The following is a 21,907-nucleotide window of genomic DNA, read 5'->3' on the forward strand; positions in this document are numbered from 1 at the left end:
ACATCGCTCATTTGTCCCCCTCCTTTGAGGAACAAAGTGAAGGCTGTCACCTCTGAAGCTCTGGGAAGGGACCACTGCAGTCAGCTGGCCATCATGGTGACCTCTTGCCCTGATGGCCTCCTCCTCCCCAGGTCCGTTAGCATGGAGAACCCCCGAGCAATCACATCACCCTTGGCGCCCTCATCCAGCAGCCTCTGTCGGTTGCCTGCCCCACAGGTGCCCCCTCTCTTCCTTGCCAGCAGAGCCCCAATGTTGTCCAGGTGTTGGCTGCTCAGTGCCTCGGGGTCCCCTCCCCAGCCAGAGGGCTGATCGGTCACAAACTGGTTGGCCCCAGACATGGCACATGACATGGCCCTGACCAGCTCAACGTGGGGAAGCTGGGGGCCTGCGGTGAGCTCGCCAAGGAAAATGCCACAGGGAGGTGCCCCTTCCCCACTTCAGACACTGTCGTGTAGGGCCACAGTACCAGACAAAGCCACTGCCATCCCGTAACTGGAGGAAACCCCCAGATCCCCAGCATCGCGGAGCTCTCTCCACGCCACGTCTCATGTCACCCCACAAAGACGGCACCATCACGTCCACGTTCACTGGGAGCCACTCTACCTTTGAACGCGCTCTGCTGCTCCAGGGTCCCCTGGGTCCGTCCAGCTCTGTCTTCCCTGAAGCCGCCCAGTCTACAAAGATACACATAGTGTCCCCGTAAATGGCTGGATTATAAAGGCATAATCCACAGTGAATGAAGCCAGGCTCGAAGGACTGTGTATTGTATGATTTCTTGACATGACATTCTGGGAAAGGCAAAATTACAGAGACAGAAAGCAGATCAGTGGGAGCAGGCGCTGGGGTGGAGGGGAATTCCTGGGGGTTTTATTCTGGATTCTGGTGATGTGGTGGCTACAGCACCCCATACGTTAGTCCAAAATGCACTGTACGCCTGGAAAGAATGAATTCTACTGCAGGCAGATCACACCATCAGTAGCCTGGCTTTAAAACAAAAGTGGGTAAAATGCCCCCCTTTGCCTGGTTGAGGATCCTGGGGGCATGATTAGGGCACTTCCACCAAGAACCGGGCCCCCTCCCCACTCGTGAAGGAGGATCCCTGAGGTCTGCAAACTGCTTTTGGTCAGTGAATCTGTTCCTATGAGCAGAAACCCAAAGGCACCCCAAGAAATCTTGGGGTCCCCTGGAAATGTGCTGAGAGACACCCCCAGCCCATGGCCCATGCTGCTGGTCACAGAGACCATCCTTCTGGAAGAAGTGAGCCCGGGTGCACTGGGGCCACTCAGCCAGACCCAGGGAGGGGAGAAAGTTGTAGAGACCCCCAGTGAACAGGGACTACAACTTGAGAAGGCAGGGTGCCGGCAAGCCAGGAGCACAGCCCAGAAGAGAGCTGTGGGCCCATAAGCAGCTTCCCAGGGAGATGACCACGCACACACGCATCTCCAGGACTCGGATGCCACTCCCCCTGCCCCGGCTGGGCAACCCCGGTCAGGTCCTTGTGCAGCTCTGCGCCTAGCTTCCCTGTGTGTGGAATGGCAGTGACCCCCGTTTCATGTGGCTTTTGCAACTGTAAATGAGATAAGGAACGTGACCAAACCAGTGCCCATTTCAAGCTCCCCCAGAATCCAGGTAACACCTGCAATCCTTACCCGATCCAGCACCGGATCCTTACCACCACCCGATCGTTCCCAGCACCCGATCCTTACCAGCACCCGTGGCTTGTGCCAGGGCTGCCCACAGGCTGGGCGAGGGGCTTTGGGCACTCCCTCCACCCACCATCTGGGCAGTTTCATCTGGTTTCTATCGGGGGTCTGCATGTGATTGGGTGTGAAGGGGGACTCTGATGCTCAATGAAGTTTGAAAGCCTGGGTCCCCAAGGCCTCCCCGCCGACGGCCTGGGACTCTGCCACTTGCCTTGGGCCTGGAAACAGGCCTAACGCTCTCCAGGCGTGCGGAATCAAAGCTCCTCTGTAGAGCACACATTTTCCAAGCACTCGGAGGGCCTGGGAGGTCCTGGGAGGTGGTAAGGACAGGGGGGTTATAATTGGCCCTCCCCAGGGCCAGCACTACCTCTTGAGAAAGCGCTGCTCAAAGAGGGTTCAATTTCCCAACGTGGGGAGGGCATGTGTTTAATTAAGAACCATAAAAACGTAACGGGCAAAGCAAAAGAGCTATTTCATCTTTCACAGTCAATACAAGCGTGTGTCTTACCTGGAAAAAGCAGTTGATGCAGAAAGAATTTTCCAAATGGGTTCCATATGCCTGCTTTTCCCCCCAAGCAGGGCCTTCCATGGGGTCTGGGGCAGGGGGCTGGGACGCAAGCCCCCTTAAACACTCAGCCTCAGAGCACACCCTCCACCGGCAGCCGCTGTTTAAACAGAAGACGTCATGGCGAATGATATACGGTAAATTCTAGAGATTGTTTCATCCAGGGGAAATTGCTCCTGGAGCCAGCTCCGTCTCAGGTAAGCCACAGGGAGCTGCTGTGAAGTGAACTGTTCAACCCTCCCGAGGCCCCTGACCCAGGGAGGCCCCTCAGGCCGGCCGTTTACTGCCAATTACTCCACGGCGGATCCAGGCCGTGAGCACAGGCCCGAATCACTTGGCATCCCAGTGACGGAAGGAGTCAGAGGAATGTCTGACTGTACCCCACACACACGCTGTGCCGATGGGAGTGCCAGATGCCAGAGAGGGGACTCGAGTCTTGTGAGACCACAATCTAGTAAGCCATAAAGGGTATCGTGGATTCAGGTTCTCAACTGAAATTCAAAACTCAGCCAGGGGGATAGAGGGGGAGGGGGGAAGGGGGCTGACCTAAACACTCAGACCTCCCACTGTATCCAAATGTCACCTCCTCTAAGGGGCCCTGCTGGGGTGTCCCGCCTATCACATGGCTCGATAGCTCTTCCCTCTGTGACATGATTTTTTTATATTTATCAGTTTATATTTATCAGTTTACTCAGGCTTCATCCTCCCTAGGACTGATTTCTAGGAGAGCAGGGATCATGTTTACCTTGCTCACAGTGGTATGTCTTTGCCTTGGACAGACCTTAGCATATAGGAAGTGCTCAGTTCATCACCATCACCATCGTCCCATCCTCATCACCATCATCACCATCACCATCATCACCACCATCATCACCATCACCATCAACATCAACATCATCACCATCACCATCACCACCATCATCATCACCATCACCATCAACATCACCACCATCACCATCACCATCACCACCATCCTCATCACCATCATCACCATCACCATCATCACCATCACCATCATCACCACCATCACCACCATCCTCATCACCACCATCATCACCACCATCATCACCATCACCATCAACATCAACATCATCACCATCACCATCATCACCATCATCATCACCATCATCACCATCATCATCACCACCATCATCATCACCATCATCACCATCAACATCATCACCATCACCATCACCACCATCCTCATCACCATCATCACCATCACCATCATCACCACCATCACCACCATCACCATCAACATCAACATCATCACCATCACCATCACCACCATCATCATCACCATCACCATCAACGTCATCACCATCACCATCACCATCACCACCATCCTCATCACCATCATCACCATCACCATCATCACCATCACCATCATCACCACCATCACCACCATCACCATCAACATCAACATCATCACCATCACCATCACCACCATCATCATCACCATCACCATCAACATCACCACCATCACCATCACCATCACCACCATCCTCATCACCATCATCACCATCACCATCCTTGTCACCATCACCTTCATCACCATCATCACCATCATCACCATCCTCGTCACGATCACCATCACCGCCGTCATAATACCAGTAACAATTAGCCTACATTGAGTGCCAGCCAGACACTGTTCCACGGACTCTCCAGAGGTCAACCCATTGCACGCCCACCCTGTGCTGTAGGACTGTTACTGTCCCATTTCACCTGTGAGGATACTGAGGCATAGGGCTTTAGAAGCTTGCCCAGAGTCAGATGACTCACAAAGACAGAGCTGGGATGTCCTTGAATTGACAGCAATGGCCCCTGAGCTGATGGACCAGTCTGAGGGCTGCCCTCTGCCCTCACGCTTCATTTCGTCTCTCAGCAACTGACAAAGGAACAAGGGTGGTACCCGTTCCACAGGGGAAGAAACCGGGGCAGGTGGAGGGCTGGCCCCTTCCCCACAGTCACCAAGTTGCATGGCTTCTTTCAGCCCCGCAACCCCCGGTGTTGAGATTCCAGCCCCTGGGATTTCAGCTGACAGCAGAGTCAGCTGACCACCTAGGGCTCAGGGCCGGAGTCGCCCCAGGCCGCCCCTCCGCACCCCCGGCCTTCCCTTGTCCTCAGTCCGCCCCCCGCGCACGCGGCCCTGACTCTGAATTCTGTGGTCTGCCGCCAGCCCTGACGGACCCCAACTCCTCTCTGCAGGGAGGGGCCCTGCCCTCTGGGCGGATAAACCGCAGGGCCTCTGAGAGTGAGCCTCCCCAGGATTCCTCATTCCCCCATTGGCTTCCATTCCGCGGCATCCAGCTGACGCCCACGTTCCGTAGACTCAGGAACCACCGGCTGGGATTCGATGATGTCCAGAAGGAGGCTGTGGCTTCAGAGTCTGGGGGAAAGGATGCGAAGCGAGTCTTCAGCGTGGTCCTTAGAGAGGACCTCCGTTCCTCTGGCCTGAACCGTGCCGCACTCTCTGGCGGCAGCTCCGGGCTATCTCGGTTTCCACGCTGGAACAAACGGATGGGGTCCCACCAGCACAGAGCACACGCCTGCCCCAGGGGGCTGGAGTCGGCTCTGCGTGGCTGGGGGGTCTCGAGAGCCCCTCCAAGTATTCGACACAGAGGTACACGGTGAAGTTGTGTGGCGCAGTTTTAGAAGCAAGTCCCTTCTGGGGCCTTTCTTCAGGATTTCTGGGCAGACGGCCAGCTTCTTTTGCCAATTAAATGCCCCATTTGGCCGGCTGGTGGGCCCCTGGGCGGGAAGAGAGATGCCTGCTACCATCGCTGTCTGGATGTAATTTGGGGGACAGGAGATCTCAGAAGGCAGGGGAGGGCGTGCACTGAGATGTGGTCACGGCAGAAGCATCCCCTGCGAGCTCCCCTGAGAAGAGGAGAAGCCACGTGTCCCGGCCCCAGTGCAGGGTCTCCTGGAAGGACGGAGTCCTTGGATAGCTGGGGCCGGGGCCTGGGGAGGGAAGGGGTAAGGAGGGTCACTGACAGCACCGAGGCCAAGCGATCAGTGGGAGTGTGGACTCCTCTCCCTAGAGCTGCCTTGGGGGAGATTGGGGGCCCCAGTTCAGGGGCGGGAATACCGAGGCAGCAATCAGAATGGTAACACTGTGCTGAGCTCATGGTCCGCAGAACTCCGGATGCTTTATGCGGCTGCGCAGAACCAGGAGGAGGGGAGCCTGTAATGCAGGTGGGGAAACAGGTTCGGGGCACCTGAACCCGCCACAGGCTGGCGAGAATGGGGCCAGGTGTGAGCGGGAAGACGAGGCTCCCCGGGGCCCTCCTTCAGCCCACCACCCTCCGGCCTCCACCTGGCTGAGGAGCCCAAAGGAGTCTAGAGGCCGAGAGCTGGCCGAGGACAGTCCCAGACGGGCTGGTAAAGAAGGCTGTGGATGGGGGCGCCTGGGTGGCTCAGTAGGTTAAAGCCGCTGCCTTCGGCTCGGGTCATGATCTCAGGGTCCTGGGATCGAGCCCCGCGTCGGGCCCTCTGCTCGGCGGGGAGCCTGCTTCCCCCTCTCTCTCTGCCTGCCTCTCTGCCTACTTGTGATCTCTCTGTCAAATAAATAAATAAATAAAATCTAAAAAAAAAAAAAAAAGGAAGGCTGTGGACGCATGTGTGTGCACACACGTGTGCAAGTGTCTGTGTGTGTTTGCACATACATGCAGTAGTTGGGGAGAGCCTTTGAAGAAGAAAAAAAGTAAAGAGATGGCTGAGAGCAAAGCCAGGTGCCAGGAAGGGAAGCAGAGGGAAGATGAAAGGCAGGCGCATGCCCCCCTACCCTTTCCAGAAGCTTCTGTGGGGTGGGAGGCCTCCTGATGGCTCCCATTTGCAGAGGCTGGGCTACTGGAGCCACCACGACGCTGGGGCCGCGTGGCTGAGGGGACACGTTGGGTTGGGGGCCAGTGACCCGGAGGGGGCTATCTCGGCCACAATCTAATTACCAGATGGGCCCTCTCCCGCTCCCGAAAAAAACAGGAAATCCATCTGAAAGGCAAGACAAATCACCGTCCCTGCCTCCTTCCCATCTGCCGTGGTATGTGAACACGGCGGCCGCGGCCACGCGCGCTCGTTGAGTCTGGGGGTTTAGAGCCGGGGGACTGTTCTCAGCCGTGCTCACCCACGGCCTTGCGGGGCCGCTCGACCCCAGCGGCTGCTCCAGGGTGCCACTCCTTGGAGACACGTCTCACTCTCTAATTCAAGGCGACAGCAAGACTATTTCATGTCAGGCCCGAAGAGACCGCTTCCTGTTTTGCAGAGGACTTGTGCCTGATTTCAAGGCAAATTAAAGATCAGTCGGAAACGTCACCCCCACCCACGCGCAGGCCAAGGGCGCTGCAGGCTGGGCTCGCCGCCTGGGGTTTCACCTCCGAGGCCGCAACTCCCATCGGAAGCCCGTCGGGCAGGCCGGCCCGTCGGCACCAGCGAGACAGCAGCAGCACGGGCTGGAGAAACCGGACGCCCGTTCTTCCATTTTGCCCCTAAAGCGCTGTGTGACGTGGGCCGAGTGGCTGGTCCTTGCTGTTTCTCATTTCCTTTGGCGGCATCACAAATCCTCCATGCAATGATTGAAAGTTCTAGCTCGGGGCGCCTGGGTGGCTCAGTCGTTAAGCCTTGCCTTCAGCTCAGGTCATGGTCCTGGGGTCCTGGGATCGAGCCCAGCATCCGGCTCCCTGCTCAACGGGAAGCCTGCTTCCCCCTCCCCACTCCCCCTGCTTGTGTTCCCTCTCTCACTGTCTCTCTCTCTCTCTCTGTCAAATAAATAAATAAAATCCTAAAAAATAAAATAAAATAAAATAAAGTTCTAGCTCTTCCGACTGGCCTTCCGAACTCCCCACGACAGCACCCTGGTCCCATCACACGTGCCCCACACCCTGCCCCCCCACCATCGCCCTGGATGCCTTTCTGGTCTCACAACCAGGCCCACACATGGCCACCACCCTGCTCTTGTGGGGGGTGTTTCTCCATTAGCAATGCCGCTCCAGACCCCATCCGTGGAGGAGTGACCACCGGCCAGGTCCTCACCACGCATTCCCACTTTACAGATGGGAGAACTGAGGCTCAGAGCCGTGAAGTGAGCCGGTCACCTCACAAAGCGACCCAATGCAGCTTCTGCTCAGCTGCAGAGCCCCCCCTGGATCTCTCAGTGGGGGGGTTGGGAAGGTGAAATCATTTTACACCCAGACAGGGCGGCAGAGAAGAGGCCTGTGTGGCCCCAGACATCACGGGGAAGGTCCCGACCTGCAGGGCGGCATGGGCAGGTCCCAGAAGGACACAGGAGACAGCAGGAGCCAAAAGTCCCCCGCAGCAGCCAGCCCTCCTGACAACCTCGGTCTCTAGGGGCTCCCCAAGCCCCGCCCTGGGTCAGCAGTGTGTGGCAGAGAGAGAGCCCTGCACACTCCCCTTCTATGCAGATGGAGAAACTGAGACACAGAAACGTGTTCTCACCTTCCCAGCGTCCCATGGCTGGTCAGGGTTGAGACACAGCCAAGAACCCAGCTCCAGCCACTGTGTCCACGGAAAGAACCCCGGGCACCCCCAACTCACACCAAGTGCCTAGTTGTCTGTTCTCCTAACCAGTTTTCTGTATAAAAGACTCCAATAAAAAGTTTCTATAAAATATCTATTTTAACTATGATTTTTGTTCACATCCACAAATGACTGTAAACTTACAAGCTTGCAATCCGACCCTGTCAACAGCGCCGGGCACCCCGCATCTGAGGCTCTCTCAGCTGGGGCTTCGGGGTCTGTATGGTATGGTCGGAAACACTGACCCCAGGCTGGGGGCTTAAAACACCAGAATTGTGCTCTCTCCCAGTTCTGGGGGCTAGGGTCTGAAATCAAGCTGTCGGTAGGGCCGGGCTCCCTCCAGAGGCTCTGGGGGAGGACCCCTTCTGCCTCTTCCAGCTCCTGGGGCTCCAGGTGTCCCCAGCTCACGGCTGTGTCCCTCCAGCCTCTGCCTCCATGGTCACGCAGCCCCTCCCCTCGGTCTGGGTTCTCTCCTCTTCTGACAAGGACACTTGGCACCAGATTTAGGGCCCACCCAGTGAATCAAGGATGATCTCATCTCAAGATCCTCACTTAATTACACCTGTAAAGAACTTGGACATATTTTGGGGGCCAAAATTCGACAAGGGCCAAATATGTTCCTTACCGGAGTCCTGAACCCTTTTAGTGCTGGATGAGCTCTGCAGGCAATAATGGAACCATTGCTTCTAAAGCTGAAAAAGCCGGTTCAGACCCCCTAACCCACAGACATGAGGGACCAAGTCCCAGATCTGAGCCGGCCCGCCTGCTCAGTCAAGGTCGCTCCGGGAATCCAGCCTCGCTCCCCACGGGATGGAGCCACCTGACACGAGGCAGAAAGAGGAGACGGCATGCCCTCTGCGGGCAGATCCCCGAGACAGAGGGGCTGGAGACCCCAAGTCTCCATGAGTTAAGCCTCTGGTCCTCCCCTGGGGAGGAGTGAGGGACGCATGGGAGCTGCTTCCGGGCAAAAGCCTCAGCACGCCCAGCTGGTGGCCGGCCACGGAGCCTCTGGGAGGGCGTGGGTCCTCCCCGGGATGCCGTCCCAACCCCAGGGACCCAGGGGGGCTGGCAGGAGCCGCAGGCCCCCACAGGTGGGCAGACAGTGAGGCAGCAATGCCCCTCCGCCCCGTTGCCTCATCCCCCGAAGGGCTTTGATAAATGGAGAGATAGGCCCACTCATTCCTGGGCGCCGCGGGGAAGGGGGCCTCTCATTAAAGCGGGCGGGAGTCCTTATCATGCGGTCACTCCACAAATCACCACAGACAGGCTTACGTCAGCCCCTCGGAGGGGCTCCCGAGGGTCCGTTAATCCTAATGGATTTGCCCAAGTGGAGATAAAGAACCTTCTCTTTCCTCCCTCATCGTAGTAATTCACTTTACAAATGGATTCAGGGACGGTGGCCGGGCCGGGGGAGATGGTCATGTATGGGGCCCGCAGCAAAATGGAAGTGGTCAGTCCCTCGTTCCCAAACCTTAGAGAACATGAAGCCAAGCGTGGGGCCCTCCTGAGAGTGGGGCCGAGTGCTCCTGGCCACATGTCCAGGGACACCGGTCCGGCCCCCACTCACGTGGAGGACTTAGAAAAGGCATAACCCGGCGTGCCCAGGGCCACCAGAAAGGGACCGTAGTTCTGAGATAAAAACCCAGCTCTTCCTCCCTCTAAGCTACGCAGCCTAAAGTGTGTCACCTGACCACTCTGAGCCTCAGTTTCCACACCTGTAAAATGGAGGGATACCACCTTTCAGCGCAACCGAGAGGCCGAAATGCAGCTGATACAAGGCACAGAAGAGGGGATGAATACATGGTGCCTGTTCCTACTGACCAGGTCGCTATACCCCTCATGCCAAACGGGGAATACTGTACCCCTGGCATGCGCGGGAGGCTCTGTCTCCAGAGCCCCGGGTTCAAATCCCGGCTCCATCACTTACTAGCAGGGAGCTTGGGCAAGTGATTTAGACTAAGATGGCATGACCCCGGCCAGCAGGTTCATGCGGAGGTGAAATGAGGTGGGGGGGGCGTGAGAAGGGCAATGCCCAGCACTTCCGGGACGGGCGTGGGGGAGGGGCAGACCTGTTTGGGGGGACGCAGAGGGCAGAGGAGGAGGGCCACCCCATCCCGTGGGAGGAGGTGGGCACACCGGGGGGGGCATCAGTCCCCCACTCGAGGATCGCAGCCTCCCGGTGGAGACAAAGCGGGGGAGCTGTGCCGTCAGACACCCAGGAGAAACTCATACAAAATTGCAAATACAAAGCTAGGTCTGCCCAAGGATGTGACTCAGGAGGAGGAAAGGACTCCAGATTCAAACGTAACAAACCTCACAAAGATCACAAACACCACGAAGCGTCGAGGAGTGTCCAGGCTTTTCCTTCTGAGCTGCCGGGCCCACGCCTGTGACACGGTTTTCCTGCATTTGGAACTGAGCACCCTTTCAACTCGCCTCAACACGGCCATCCTTGTGCGACCGTATTATTTTTTTCTAAAGAGACTAGAGAGATAAGCTGGTCCCGCTGCGGCGTGCGGGAATGGGGTCCGTCTGCCTCTTGCGTGACTCTGACTCTCAGAGATTTCGTTTCTCCTGTGATGCAGGAAGAGGCTAGGGATTTTGGAACCACTGTCTGCGTGCTGTCGGTCAGCTTCTGTAAGATCGTCCTTCCCATCGCCTTTCATTTTGGCATAATCAATAACTCCGGAAAAAAATGGACAGAAACGCTGTGAAATTAAGGCTAATGCTAAAGGAACTCAAATGATTTTTTTATGTCTTTTTCTATCGCGGTAAGTACACAGAATGGAAAGTCTACTCTGAACCGCTGTCACGTGTCCAGTCCAGTGGCACTCAACCCACTCACCTCGCCCCACCGCCACCGCCCCCAACCACGACCTGAGCCTTTTCATCGTGTAAAATGGAAACTCGGTCCCCGTGAGACACCAGCTCCCCAGCCCCCACCCCCAACCCCCCGCCACCATTCGACCTTCTGTCGAGTCTGACTACTCCGGGTCCCTCCTATGAACACCGAGGAATCACGAGGCGTTTGTCCTCGTGTCTGGCTTCTTTCGCTCAGCGTCGTGTCCGGGTCCATGAACGTCATAGCACCTGCCACAATGTCCTTCCTTTTGAAGGCTGGAGAATATTCCGCTGTGCTGACGGACTGCATTTTGCTGGTCCCCTCACCCATCGGTGGACACTTAAGTCCCTCCCACCCCTGGGCTGTCGGGAATGGTGCGATCGTGAACATGGGTGTACAGTTAGGTCTTCAAGATCTGCTTTCAGGTATTTTAGGGACAGTGAGAAGCAGACTCCCCGTCGAGCAGAGAGCCCGACTTGGGACCCGATCTCAGGACCCCAGGATCATGACCTGAGCCTAAGACAGACTCTTAACGACTGAGCCGCCCGGGCGCCCCTCTGTTTTCTTGATGGGCTTTGATTTACATTTCCCTGCTGGTTCAAATGCATTTTCAACTTGTTGCTACATCGTACTGAGCTACACAGTTCCCAGCACCCACTCCCTCTTCCACCGGATGTGTTACGGTATCGACAGCCACGTGTCCCAGTGTCCTCAGGCCACTGTGCCGCACTGGGGTATCTCCAATCCCCCATTATCGAGAAACACCGGATCTGATACCCTGAAATGTAGCAGATGGGTTTCAGTGACATGGAAGTGCTCAGCCACTTGTATGCTGTGTCCTACAAACCTAGGAACCCTGCTGAGCTTTAGTTGGCCAGGACTCCCACACAAAAAAACAAAGGACAAAACGGATATATGGTGTTCTTTTTATAATCAGATACCCTGCAAGACCAAGTAAATTCTTTTTTTAAGATTTTATTTATTTGTTTGACAGAGATCACAAGCAGGCAGAGAGACAGGTGGACAGAGAGGAGGAAGCAGGCTCCCTGCTGAGCAGAGAGCCCGATGCGGGGCTCCATCCCAGGACCCTGAGATCATGACCTGAGCCGAAGGCAGAGGCTTTAACCCACTGAGCCACTCAGGCGCCCCACCAAGTAAACTCTTAAAAGAGAAACCTTTCACTTTCACTAGATTGGGTAGGAATTGGATCCCCCCACAGACAACGTGACAGATCTGGTGATTGGACACATTTTTCAGAGACCAGCGTCTGGCCCCATGAATGTCAAATGGGACTCCTCCTGCCCACAGACACACAGCCCCCGGGGTCAGGGGCCATAAGAAGAGCTGAAACCGCATCCCAAGGGATCACCCCTATGGGCTCGGGCGGATCCCGGGAAGCCAACCTGAGCCCAGAGTCAGTGGCAACTCAGCTGTCTGGGGGAAGTGACTAGAAACACATCCCCCCAAACCCACCATCCCTCACCTGGACCCCAAAGCAAGGACAAGTCGGAGACAGAAGGCACAGCAGCTGTACCTACAGCCATTAAAGTATCTCCCTTTCTGTAGGGCACCTGGGGGCCCCATCAGCTAAGTGCCCAACTCTTGATTGGGCTCAGGTCATGGTCCAGGGTCCTGACATCGAGCCCCGAGTCCAGCCCAAGCTCAGGGGAGAGTCGCTTGAGATTCTGTCTCTCCCTCTCCCCCGTCCCGTCCCCGATCCCCCGATCGTGTGTGTGCTCTCTCTCTTTCTCTCTCTCTAAAATGAATAAACATTTTTTTTAAATCTCACTTCTGTAAATATAAAGAAATACGCATGACGTTGTGAGCACAGTGGGGGCCCCGGAGCTTGGCCTCGTGATAGATCAAATAGATCAAATGGCCTCGTGATAGATCACTCCAGGTGTGGTTTCAAGCGGCTTGGATCCCAGGGTCCCCTCTGGTGAACAGAGTCTGTGCTGTTAAGACCCAGAAGATCCCAAGGTGACTGTGGGTCCCCTCGCCAAGCTTCTCAAGGACACTTGATCACCTGAGGGGTCAGCCCAGGTGGGGACCAACGTGTAGCAGCCCCTGCCCGCTTCCCACCCAGCCTGGTGCCAAACCCAGGGTCAACCCCGGATGCCCTGTGTGGGCCATGGAACTACCCCTCGGCCGGCCCAAGGCCCCTGGCGCCCCTGATAGCCTGAGCCTACAAGCCACCCCAAGTCACTTTTCTGTGGCTTACTGTTGCTGGTCCTCTAGGACCCCCTCCCCCTGCCCTCACCCTGTCCGCCTCTCAGACTCTCAGCCTATCAACTCAGAGGAATGAGGAACCAAAGCGCTGTACACCCCCACTTCCCAGAGGAAATCCCTTCCCTACTCACCCCTCAAATTGTCAGTAACGCCATAAAACCATCACAACCCCTTTACATCAGTCCTGTAAATTACAGAACCTGGGTCAAGGCTCTCTTTTTCCTCGGCAGTGTAAAAATAGCCAATTCTTCACTGGGAGAGAACTTGAAACAAAACTAAAGCCATGACATTGGGGAAAACGCAGCCGGCCATGACCCTCCAGTGATTCCAGCTCAAGCTGCCGGGTCTCCACCTCCCCACCCCACCCCCCACCCAAGAATGCTCCCACCCTTCCTGCCAGTGCAGCCGCCCTGGAGCCCGGCGGGTGGGAGGTAGGGGGGAGGCAGGGAAGAACAGCCGTGGGTCTCCTTATCATCAATAATTAATCGGGGTACATCTGGGGTCAACACAGATTCAGAGAATGATACCATTTTCAGTGGGAATCCAGCACATGGTTTGAAATTTGAGAAAATAAGTGGTGGACCCCGGCCGTAACATGGTCCCTCCCAGGGCAGAAGTGTGGGGCAGGTGCTGACGTTAGAAGGGACTTTTCTCTCAAGTTCCCAACGATCGGAATCACACTCCTTCCTGTCGCGGCGGCTCATCGGCCCGGAGAACAAAAACTCGGTTCTCAGGAACAGTCGCCCACCAAGCAGGGGTCTCCTCCTGACAGAAAGCAGCTCTGGAAACAATCAGAAAACATTAAAGGAGCAAAACGCATTTGGCAGCCCCCCGTCTGCAGGGCGAGTTTCCACTTTGTCGCAGACTAAAGCATCTGGCCACTCAATTAGGTGGGGGAAAATGGAAAATGGCTAAAATTCATCGTCGAAACTATCTCATTTCTTAGCAAACACTGTTTACTGTTAAGAGGGGAAGTGGTCTGCTTCAGCTCTGAATAAAGGCAATTTGGGGAGATCCCGGATACCGGAGTCAAAGATAAAAGGGAGGACCTGTTTTGACATATGAGTTCACCAGCTGATTCCTGCAAAAATGCAGAGATTTGAAATGAAATCACAGAACTAACCAAGATTGAAACGTTGCAGGACATCCGGAATGACAGGATGGGTCCCGGCTCAGTCGGTAATAGGTAATGAGGCCTCTGATAATGGCTTCGGAGACCAGCTGTCGGCCTGTGTGGCGAGATCGGCTCGGAGGACGTCTGCGGAGCCAAGTGCACGCTCCCCGGGGCCCCGCGAGCGCTGCGGAGATGACGGGGTCCACTTGCCGGGGTCTCGGGGGAAACTCACTCGCAGTGAACGCAGCCCAAGCCGGGAGCTTCGTAGGCCTCGCGCGGACACTCCAGCGTGTGGGTGTCCGTGGAGCAGGATCCCGGGGAAAACAGCGGGAAGCGTCCCAGGGTGCTTTCGGTCTCGTGGATTCTTCATGTTACCGAGGAGCGGCTCTGGCATAGCAGGGCCGCTGCCCCCGCCCCGCTGAGCAGAGCGAAGACAGACAGTGTGGGCCACTGGGCCGTCTATCAGAAGCCCTCTGGGTTGTGCATCGGGGTGCCGGGGGAGCGGGGGGATGGGTGGGGCCCGGCAGGGGGGCCAGAGCAGAGGAAGAGGTGAGGTGAGCAGAGCCCCGAGGGTTTGGAGGGGCTGTTGGGAATCAGGCTTGTGGGCGAGGAACGAGGCTCAGTCAAGCCCCATGTCGCCAGGGCCCCCAGGGCAGAGAGGAGAAGGGAAGGGCCCAGTTCGGATCCATCCACCGGACCCCCGCGTCCTGTCCCAGCAGGCACACCTGGCGTTCCCCGTGTGTCACAAACACCTGCTCAAATAACTTTCTGAGCACCCTGTGGGCTGGCGGGTCTTGCTCTCCTCCCCGCTCCCTTCCTGGGAACGGCGTTGGCGCTGGTGCTAGGAGGGACGGACGGAGGTCCTGGAGGGACTGTGCCGCCAGCACAGTGGTTCCTGCGAGGCCGAGGCATCTCCTCTTCCCGCTTCTTCTCTCGTGAGGGATTCCTAAGAACATCTCCCCCCATTAGAGGACGTTACAGCCGGTTCCTGAGGACAACGCCTCAGAGGCTTTAAATAAAAGTGCTTCGGGGCGCCTGGGGGGCTCAGTCATGAAGAGGCTGCCTTCAGCTCGGGTCGTGATCCCAGGGTCCTGGGATGGAGCCCCACGTCGGGCTCTCTGCTCAGCGGGGAGCCTGCTTCTCCCTCTCCCACTCCTCCTGCTTGTGTTCCCTCTCTCGCTGTATCTGTCAAATAAATACATAAAATCTTTAAAAATAAATAAATAAAAGTTCTTTAATAAAATACTGTGCCAATATCGCTGCCTTTCTCAAATGTGCTTGCCCAGGGAACCCTTCTGGGTGGAGAACCTCTTAGGATAGGGATCCGAGGAACACACTTTGGGGACCGTTCACGCCCATCCCCTGCATTGAGGAGAGCCGGGTCCCAGGAGCCTCACGAATTCTAGAATTCAACCTGCTATGGTCTCCTCTGCATCCCGTCAAGGTTTCCTCGGCACAGGCCCGCCACCTAGGTCCCCCCCACCGCCCCGGATTACCCGCAGACGCTCTCAGGACGTCACAAATGACGTGATGTGTCCCCGGCGCCGTCGATAGTAGGTAATGAGCCTGCTGGTGTTGGACGTTTCGCCCCCACGGCTCTGGAACCTGGGGTTTTGGCTTCCGGGGAGAGCCCGCGAGCTGGCTGTGGGCATCGACGTCCCGCTGGTCCTCACTTAGCGGAGGAAGACAGAGCGCTGCTGTGGTCCACGGATGGGGCTCTCGCTCCCGACCACGTCCTACCTTAACCACCTCCTCACTCCCCGGGCAACCACGCCCGGCCTGGGGCTTCGCATGGGAACTGGGGGGTGGGGGACGGGGGCACAGCTCAGGTCACAGCAGTCCTTAAGTACTCCCGCACCCGCGTTTCAATGACAAGGATGTTTGTTCCCATCGCCGAAGTACAGCTACTATTTTTAGGAATGAATAGGGTTTTTACGGAGGGTTACCGCAGCGCAGTTAACGAGTTCTGAAAACTCTCCACTGAAACACTATCATCTAATGCACGATCCTTACTCAGACTTTTCCAACCGTCCCCATCTCGTTCCTCACGGGCATTTCGTTTCACAATAAGCTCGATGGTCACCCGTAGCCGTATGCCTTTTCGAGTCTCCATTATCCTGGGCGATTCTTCAGTTTGCCTTTGTATTCCTGATGCTGGTCCCTTGAGGGACCTACAGAACCTACAGACCTACAGACCTACAGAACTGAGGCCGGTGCTTGGCGTGGGCCGTCGGGAGGGTCGGGAGGCGCCCGTCACGGGGCCACTACAGTGGCGGTGCTGACGAGGGCTGCGTGGAGAAGCTGGTGTTCTCCAGGCCCCCCCATGCACCCCTCGGAAGGTAACGTCCCCCATACAAAGATGCTTCGAGACACTCTAAAGAGCACGTTCTTGCTTAAACTTTCCCATCCGTCCCACTGAGCACTTCCCTACCCTTACCCATGTCACGGGCTGCTCTGATGGCTGCAAAACTGTCATCTCCGGAGCCCACCGTCCTGTCCGCGTTCGCTAGCTGGTGATCTTCTGTGAAGACCCTTCTCTTCTCCACTGTGTACCACCGATCAGTCTACTGATTGATTATCAGTGTGCACTCCGGGAGTCAGCTCTCGTGATGGGATTATACCCCATTCCTGGCAGTGTCCATTACCGTGATGGATCCCCTGGCCTTGTCTGATGGGAGCTCACATGGCTCCTGTCCTCTGACATGTCCCTGGACAGGGCTCTTCACTTCTCGTATATAAATGGTCTTTGGGGAGCGTACAAGGCGCTTGAAACTGTACCCCAAAGATGACATGTCTCCATGTTTTGTGAGGGGGCGAAGGTCCAATAGCTTCCATCCCATTTTCAAAGGGACAGTCACCTCTCCCAAAAAGACAAAGCGGCTCTGGAAAGGAGACCTGGGTGGGTGTCCCTGTTATCCCAGCGGCCTCTGGGTCACAGAGGAGCACAAACCATGCATCAAGTGGGGGTGCTCCCAGGAAGCGGGCTTTCCTTCCTCGGCCCCATGGGACGTCGACAAGGTGGTAGGAGGTGGCTCTGTTGGGTCCCAGGGAGCTTCCCTGCAGTGAGGGCATCGCTGCCCCCATCCCCCCTGGAACCAGCCTGTGCTCAAGGCCCAAGGATGTCGGGGGAGAAGGCTCTGACTTCAGAGCCGATCTGAAACCCTTGCAGCCATGTGACCTCTCCACCATGCTGAACAGTGAGGCCGGGGGGCCCGCACTCCCTCTGGGCACTAATGTCCGGAGGGCTTCCCAGCAGAAGCTGCCCCCTGTGTGGGGCCTGGCTGTGCACTCACAGCAGCCGCCGCGTGCAGGGGCTTCAGCCCGCCCAGCTCACTCAGCTCTGGCCACAGGCGCGGGTGTGGACGGATCCCTGCTCCCACTCTACGCTCGAGGAACCTGGGGCTCCAACAAGCTTTGCCCGCCATCCCACAGCCTATAAGTGACCCGACAGTCTGTGAACCTCAACCCACCATTTTCGGCATCCAAAGTCCCAATCCTGTCCACACTGGCAAGACCACCCACCCTGACCCGGGGCAAAGTTCAGCTCCAAGTCCAGAGAAAGGGGCTGTGGTAGACCACACTGAGGGTCCTTAACTCCATCCTGCACCCGTGACTGCCGTCCCCCACACACCGCGGGCAGAGTAGAGCCCCCGACCACTGCTGGGGGCTCGGCCAGCTGACTCACTTTGAACAGGAGAACGTCTACCGACACGGGCAAACAAGGGCTTGAAAGATGCTTTTGGGGGCGGGGTCCTGGCCCAGAGCCAAGCCCAGGTGAGCCCAGTGCTGGTCAGCCAGACCCCGACCAGGCCCCAGACCTGCCCCATGGACCCCGCAGTCCAGCAAGAAATACATCCTGACTGTTGTGTGCCCAGAGTTTGAGACTGGCTTGTTATCCATTACCAGGGCCATAGCTGACTGATACAGAGATGGTACCGGGGACACCTGATCCCCTCATTTCACCCTCACTTTTTAGATCGTCACAAGCTCCTCCCTACCTTGTGTGTGTTTGTGCCTCTGACCATCAACTTCGTGGTCTTTTTCTACGGTTGGCAGAGTCCGGGGGAACAGTTGTTGACAACCACATCCAGAGAAGAAAGGACACATTTCCCATCGAAGTAACACGTGAGTCTGGCCCCGAGCCTGAGGCTGGAGAAAGGGACAGGGAAGGTGCCCAGCCAGGAAGGGCACAGAGAAGGGCCCTTGTGAAAACGTCCTCTGTGAAAGAATCAGCCCCGAGCCAAGGCTTGGAGTTAAGGTCCTGGTACAGACCGCAGCTAACGGAGGACACCAGATCTGGCCCGGCCTCATGGGTGCTCTGATGCTCCAACCGGAGGCCTCGTGGGGAAGTCGAGGCTGATTACAGGACAGCACTGAGAAGAGAACAGGACGGAAATCCCTGACTCTTTCTGTCACTCCTGTTTCCCCAGGAGGGAGGGTGGGGTCCCACAGAATGGGTTCCCAGTGACCCAAATGCAAGTGCAGTGGCGGGTGTGGGCTCTCCGGAGGGCACCTTGGCCATTGGTCCCTCTGCCTCCTCTTCTCCACGCATCACATGGCTTCCGCCCTGCAAAGCAAGCGCGTTAATGAGGAAGGGTCATGGCTCGGAGCTGGGAGTCACACTCGGGTCCACAGGGGATTTCGGCATTCTGTTGACCTCCTTGGCTCTCCTGTGGCTGTCTTCCACTGGGGACACTACAGGGGACAACCGCCTGGAGCCGTCCATCCCTGCGCCCCAAGATGGAGTGTGATTAACCCCCAGTGAGGGGGAGCCCTAATCACTTACCCATCACCACTCTGTGCCCCCCACACCCCCAGGTCCCCAGGCCTCAGCTGAACAGACCCTAATGACCCATGACAAGATGGCTCAGTCTGGGTTAATAAACCAGCACTCCCAGCTCAGGGCCCTCAGAGAAAAATGTCTTATTCTGAGAAGTCCTACGAGATGGCTGCGGGTTCAGGTGGGAGGGGAATTGCCTCCAAGGGGTGCTCAGGAAAATGGGGGCCCCAGACCCACAGAGATGGCCCAGAGTGGCAAGGGAGCTGTGACCCAGGTCTGTCGGAGTCTCCCGACTAGAGCCCAGTGGGAATTCCTGGCCGAGACCATCCCATTGTCTGGGGAACTCTTATCTGCAAAGGCAGACGGCCCCTTTCACAGACATCTGCCAACCCTTGTCCCAGTCTGGATCTTGGGTTTCCTCAGGGAGGCAAAGGCCGGTGTCAGAAGATGGGGCCACAGCAGAGGGGCAGACTCTGTTTATACACAGCAGTGCTGGGCTCCAGCTCCCACGGGATCGTGTGTCTGTGTGCACAGGTGGCCCGGAGGGCCGTGCTCCACTCACACGGTGCCTGGGCGGCTGGCCTCCCTCCTTCCCTCTTTCCTTCCTTCCTTCCCTCATTTCTTCCTTCCTTCCGTTTCTCTGTCCCTCCTTTCTTCCTTCCTTCCTTCTTCCTTCCTTCGTTCCTTCCTTTCTTCCCTCCCTCCCTCCCTCCTTTTCTTCCTTCTTTTCTTCCAACAGATTGGGTGCTTTTTCTGCTCCAGACTCGAGCCAAACAATGGGATTTTAGCAGTCAGCCAGCCTCCATCGCAGCCCACAGAGAGCTCCCAGGCTAGAGAAGGCCTCAAGAAGGCTATTGCAGCACAAGACAAGATGGTGTGACCAGTAGCAGGGGACTGGGTGGAGGGAGGCGTCCATGGGGGTCACCTAACCCAGCCCAGGGCCAGGATCCCTGGGAACAGTCACCTGTGGAGCCCAAATAGGGTCCTTGTTACTGTTCTGCAGAAAACCAAGGTAAGGCGGGAATCTCTCGGAAGCACTACGGTCTGATGGGAAGCAGGTCCTCAAACGCAGCCAGACCTTGCAACAGATTGTAGTTGGAATTAGAGTCCTTGGAATCGATTGTAATTACCCTTGTAAATCCCAAACATCCCAAACTAATTTCAGCTCCGAACATCTTTCCTTCTTGGAACACCTGCCGACCTTCCATAGAACACAGTTTTGCAAAGAAAAGTCTCCTTTGTCACGTCGCCATGAAAACGATCATTGGGAAGACCACGTCATGACCCCAGAAGATGATGTGAAATGGGGAGAAGCAAAATGGGGTCCTGAAGACCGTGACTGACCACTGCTGTCTGAGTTTGTCCCTTCCCAGTGCCCGACCGAAGCTACGGCACGGGGACTGGAAAGACACAAACCACAGGGAGGCAGAGGACGGAAAGGCAAGAGAGGCAGCTGTTTCTGGAAGGTGCAGAAAGTGAGCCAGTGAAGCTCAGGCCGAGCGGAAGGACTCAAGAAAGCTGCGTCACGCTGGTGGCCGTGGGAAGAGCTTATCCACACAGCAGCGTCCTCCAAAAGCCAGTCTCGGGCCCAGAGACCCTCCTCAGCCTGCCTCTGTTGTTCACGTTTTCCCAAAGACCTTCAACTGTGGTGACAATACCAACGTTTCCTTCCACAGTTTGGTTTGCGCTTCTTACTCCATTTTTCAGACCCAAGCGGTGTGTTGTTGACGGTGGCCGACATTGGCCAGAGGGCCACCAAACCCGTTACAATGGAATGAGCTGGAAACAAGGTACACCACTCCAAGCCAAGCCTGTGCAACTCACCCTGCTCTTTCCCTCTGTTCACCCACAGCCAGCCCAATCCTGGGCTCCAAACAGAGGGGCCAATGCTCTGAGGGACAGCAAAACCTCCGGCAGGAGAGGCCTGGGGCCCTGCATGGCTATGTGGAGCAGAGTCCCCACCCCACCTGCACCACCGTCACGGATAAGAAATACACACGGACCAGATGAGGCCCCCGTCCCTGGGGACTGATGCTTACGGCAGTTAACATACCCTGATTAGTCTGGGAGCTTTGCACGGGTAGTGAACCCCAGGAAGATCTAAGCCATTATTTTCCAGAATGCAGTCCCTCCTCCAGAGAAGGTAAGGAGTTAGTAAACGTTTGCTGAACAAATCAGTGCACAAACAAGACTGCTCTCGGACTATGGATTCAAAGTCATGTCCGCACAGGCCTGGAGGGGAGCACAAAACATGGACAGCTGATTTGTGAGGGTGGTGGGGATGGGGGTGGTATTTTGCCTGTTATTCTTAGGATAAGGTTATTTTGCAATAAACACAGAGGGAATGTGGAGTGGGCCGCTCCCACATTATATATGGCATGCATAAAAACATCTAGGCGCGCAGCTCTCCAGACAGATGTTTCTTTGCAAGCAAGAGCTCATTTCTCCCAGAGCAGGCAGGATCTGGCGAGAGGGCATTCCCTTCCAGGGACCCCGCTCAGCAAACCCACCCTCCCTGTTCCCCACCTCCTCAGCCCTGCTTCCCTTGGAAAGCAACACACACACACACACACACACACACCCGACAAACATCCTTTCCAACCTTCAAGGCTGAGTTCATATGTCATCAGGCCAGAATTCCCCACCCCTCCTGTGTCCCTCCTGTGTGTCAGTTCCCTGCCAGGCCATCTTCCCACTGTGCCTCACGGTGCCCAAAGGATAGCATGCCTGGGGGTGAGGGGCTCACCACACAGACCACCCACGCCCACAACCCAGATGCCCACTTGCTGGCTGGGATGGTAACAGCACCCGTACATAGAAGGTTTGTGAAGAGTCAAGGGCGCATGGAATGTTCTTAAAAAGGTGACTGGCCCGTCTGGGCCATTTGGTAAGCCTTGGCTCTGATGTGAACGCTGTGACTGCATCCAGCTCTCACAATGCCTCATCAACTCCCAAGAGCGATGAACACCCCCTCACTAGTCAGTGGCCTAGAACCTGGCACTTGACGCGCCACACGTAGGACTGACCTGAGAGCTTGGCCAGCAGCCTGGGAGCTGAGGCGAGGCCGTGTCTGCTGATGGAAGCTGCATGGCTAGCTGGACAGGAGGCAGGCTGCCCTGCGACCTTGGGACTGTCCCCG

The sequence above is a fragment of the Enhydra lutris genome, unplaced genomic scaffold (genome assembly GCF_002288905.1).
Source record: "Enhydra lutris kenyoni isolate GAN:26980312 unplaced genomic scaffold, ASM228890v2 scaffoldscaffold22, whole genome shotgun sequence".
NCBI classification, from domain to species: domain Eukaryota; kingdom Metazoa; phylum Chordata; class Mammalia; order Carnivora; family Mustelidae; genus Enhydra; species Enhydra lutris.